This window comes from Odontomachus brunneus, unplaced genomic scaffold (genome assembly GCF_010583005.1).
Source record: "Odontomachus brunneus isolate Ranch 3 - 2012 unplaced genomic scaffold, Obru_v1 Obru_scaffold_061, whole genome shotgun sequence".
Taxonomy (NCBI): domain Eukaryota; kingdom Metazoa; phylum Arthropoda; class Insecta; order Hymenoptera; family Formicidae; genus Odontomachus; species Odontomachus brunneus.
The window spans coordinates 587,306-591,369 of record NW_022639511.1 but is presented as its reverse complement, the minus strand read 5'-3'; the positions used below and the strand labels follow the sequence as shown (position 1 = coordinate 591,369).

Sequence of the window (4,064 nt, the reverse complement as noted above, 5' to 3'; positions counted from 1 at the left end):
TTGACCAGTTTTGCTGTGTGTGATGGTGCATTATCATGAAGCAAAATCACTTTGTGTTGCCTTTTTTTATATTCTGGTCGTTTTTCACGCAAAGCTTGATTCAAATCGATCATTTGTTGTCGGTAGCGTTCAGTATTAATGGTTTGACCAGGTTTTAGCAGCTCATAGTAGATCACACCCCTCTGATCCCATCAAACACAGAGCATTGTCTTCCGACCATAGCGATTTGGCCTTACAGTCGATGTCGATGGTTCGCCTGGAGTTACCCATGATCTTTTACGCTTAGGATTCTCAAAATATATCCACTTTTCATCGCCAGTCACAATTCGATGGAGAAATGACTTTCTTTTGTACCTGGCGAGCAGCATTTCGCAAGTGGTTTTTCGGTTTTCCTGCTGTCTTTCATTCAGTTCATGTGGAACCCATTTTCCCATCTTCTGGATCTTTCCCATGGCTTTCAAACGTATGGAGACGGCTTCTCGTGTCACATTTAATTGATCCGCGAGTTGTTGTTGCGTTTGAGTGTCATCCTCATCCAACAATGCTTGCAATTCGCTGTCTTCAAACTTTTTCGATGGTCTTCCACGTTCTTCGTTTCTCACGTCAAAATCGCCACTTTTGAATTTTTTAAACCACTCAAAGCACTGTGATTTACCAAGAGCATGCTCACCGTAAGCTTCGACAAGCATTCGATGCGATTCTGCAGCAGTTTTCTTCAAATGGTAACAGAAAATCAATGCTGTCCGCAAATCGTAGTTTCCAGGCACAAAATTCGACATGTTCAACGCTATTACAAACTATGCTGTTGTATGAAACTTGTATTGTTGTAAGTTGAAAATTTTTGTCAGAGATGTCAACAAGGAAATGGCGTCAATGACGCGGTTTGACGGTAACTACATTGACAGCTAGGGCCATCTATGGGCAAATTCCGGTTTCATATTTACAGACCTGGTATAGGAAGAACTAGTCAACGACCAGAAGGGTCACTTTACTAGCCCGACGACGTACGGCGAGCGGTCCGATTTTGAGTCAGAGAACTGAATCTCTTTACTCGGGACTGGACCTTGAACGATAATAGGAGAGGACGGGTAAAAAGAAATTAATGTTTCTTTATAAAAGAAATAACATACGATTTATTTATAATTACAATGTGCTGGTGTGTGTGTGTGTGTGTGTGTGTGTGTGTGTGTGTGTGTGTGTGTGTGTGTGTGTGTGTGTATGAGTATGTGCATGAGTGTATGGGGTGAGGATGGGCGTTAATGTTCAGGATTATTGGAGGACATACTGATTTCAGAATTCTGGACGATAATTAATGTCCACCGAAATTATTGCGATTGAGTTTTCGACAAAGTAAAGATATATCTGTCCGGACTTATTCGAAATTGAGACGCGGAAAACCGGATAATAAAACAATAACTTACTGTTAGTGTGTGCAAGGAGAGAAATGGATGGTCCTGGATCTCCTGAGTTAGTTGCTTCCTTCGATTCTGACTCTTGAGTGATACTCGTAAACGTCGTAGTGACAAATGATTGAATACAGAAGTGATACTTGTAGACGTCGTAATGACAATAAAAATTACAGAAGTGATACTGCTAGACGTCGTATTGATAATAAGTGAATGAACCCAGAAGTCATACGGATCAGACTTTTTATAGTTTCGGAAAATGGGAAATTTCGTGGATAGCAGTTACCGGATTCGTTGGAGATATCTTGCTTAGTAACAAAGATGAGGCTCGGATTGATGAGAAAAAATAGAAATTCGGGAAATGTTCGATCAGGCCATATATGGACATGCGTAATTGTAGGTGGTATGATTCATGATTCTTTCGTAAGGCTCGAGATCTACGTGTTCCTTTTGTATATTTGACTTTTAACTTTTAACTTTTAACCCGGTCGGATAAGTAATCGGTCTTTATGCAATGTAAAGGTACGTCAGGCCCTACGGGGGCCATTAGTTACGGGATGTAACTAATGGAAAGCACTTCGTTTCTGAGGAAGCTGTCAAACGACACTTAGAACAGTTTTTTGCCGAGAAAGACAGGAAGTTCTTTGAACGAGGAATTATGAAGCTAAAAGATGGCAAAAGATAGTAGATAACAACGTCCAATACATAATTGATTAAAGTTATTAGCTTCTATAAAAATAATAATTGATCATTTATAAGTAAAAAACCTCACGGACTTATTAGCCAACCCAATATATATATTTTATATACAGAGTAGAACAGTAACTATTACCATACAAATATCGAATCTATATGATCCAGAGGAAAATTTGTGTAACTAAAATTTCACGGCACGGAGGGGACTATTATACGACAATAATTTTTGATGAGAATTATATAGAATTTTATATGAATTTTATTTTATATAGAATTATATAGAATTTTATATGACAGTAATTTTGTTGAGAAAAATTAAATACATTCAAATACGCTTTTAACTTATGCTCAGTTGAAATTATCTGTACATCTAATTTACATTAGCAAATTGTTAATTACCTAGTAATATCTATTAATTACCTAGCATTACCTATTAATCATCTAGTAAATTGAGTTACAATAACATTACATTAATCTTATAATTTTCCGTTCAACAATGTATATTATGTATATCATATGTTACATCGCACTTAAATTTTTAAGTGGGAAATTATAACATTAATATAAAGTTACTATTACTTTATATTTACTCGTTTATACTCATAAATAAATATAAATATACTAATTATGTAATTTTTCAATTAAAAGTACGAAAGTTCTGTCTAAAAACATAATATGCTAAATCGTTTGTTTTGCTTGTTTTTATGATTAATTCTGTTTCTTTTTGTTCTATTTGATAATTATATTTATCTGAAAGCACTTAGTAGTTTTATTAATCATCATGAATAGTAGAGTCAACGAATGCAACGACGCTTTCAAAATCACCTTCATTATTAAAAAGCATATATTTTTTTTATTCTTAGTGCAACAGTGGATGTTCGAACGATTTTAACGATCTATAATATAAAGTTATAAGTTTATATTAAGGGGATGTTGAAACTGAAAACTTTACCAACAGAACATTGACATTTTCCTGCAAAGCTTACGTTGTATTGGTTGTATGGCATTACAAATATTTTTACGAAATGAAAATATGTGCAAAAATAAATAGGAATATGTGACAAAAACAATATATATATACACACATATATATATATATATATATATATATATATATATATATATATATATATATACACATGGAGTGTCCCATTTTAAATTACGCACCTGAATATCTCATCAGGGGAGCAACCAATTCGAAAATAACCCTTACAAAAGTTGTTGGGTTCGGAGGGGGACGTCGGATGGTGATTTTCAATTTTACCTTGACCTTGACCTTCAAGGTCATTTGAAGGTCAAATCGAATTTTTAAATAGAAACCCCTATTTTTGACCCCAGATTCGGAAAGAGCGCAAAATTTTACGTTTAGATGAGTACTTGAGGCTCTTCTTTGGAATGACCTTCAGAGGTTATTTCAAGGACAAAATATTTGAAATTACACACCTGAATACATATCTTGTCGGGGAGCTACCAATCCAAATAACCCTTACAAAAGTTGTTGGGTTCGGAGGGGGACATCGGATTGTGACCTTCAACTTCATCTTGACTCTGCGACTGTTTGTCTCAACATCTCTTAAATAAAAGAGTAAAACAATGATTCTTATTTCATAGAAGATGCTCAAAGTGATGTCCTTTTATATGGATATATTAGGTGGTAAACTTAGTTCCTGCGGCTCACAGTTAGATGACGTTAGTTGTAGGTGTAATTTATTTTGACATCTGAAACTGGCTGCATTTTAGAGGTTAGACATTTGTCAACAAAATTCAGTGCGAAGAGATTCATTTAAGCGAGCAGTGCTATTTTTTCTTTTGATTAAATATGGAACGTGATAAGTTGTTTTTTCGACATGTGCTGCTTCATTACTTTGACTTGAAAAAAACTGCAGCTGCAGCTCATAAATTGCTTTTCGAAGCTTATGGCAATTATGCTCCATCGGAAAGAACATGCCAAGTATGGTTTCA

At 35.2% G+C, this 4,064-nt stretch overlaps 1 protein-coding gene and 1 long non-coding RNA gene across 3 annotated transcripts in view; both read right to left on the bottom strand.

The window, feature by feature from the left end:
• LOC116846144 overlaps positions 1–3,212 on the bottom strand; it is a 4,145-nt gene extending 933 nt beyond the window's left edge. Inside the window, exon 1 of the long non-coding RNA XR_004378404.1 lies at positions 1,422–3,212. This is a non-coding gene — a long non-coding RNA (uncharacterized LOC116846144). The remainder of the gene's footprint in view (positions 1–1,421) is intronic.
• LOC116846141 (N-alpha-acetyltransferase 80) overlaps positions 1–4,064 on the bottom strand; it is a 91,429-nt gene that overhangs the window by 2,989 nt on the left and 84,376 nt on the right. The window lies entirely within an intron of this gene.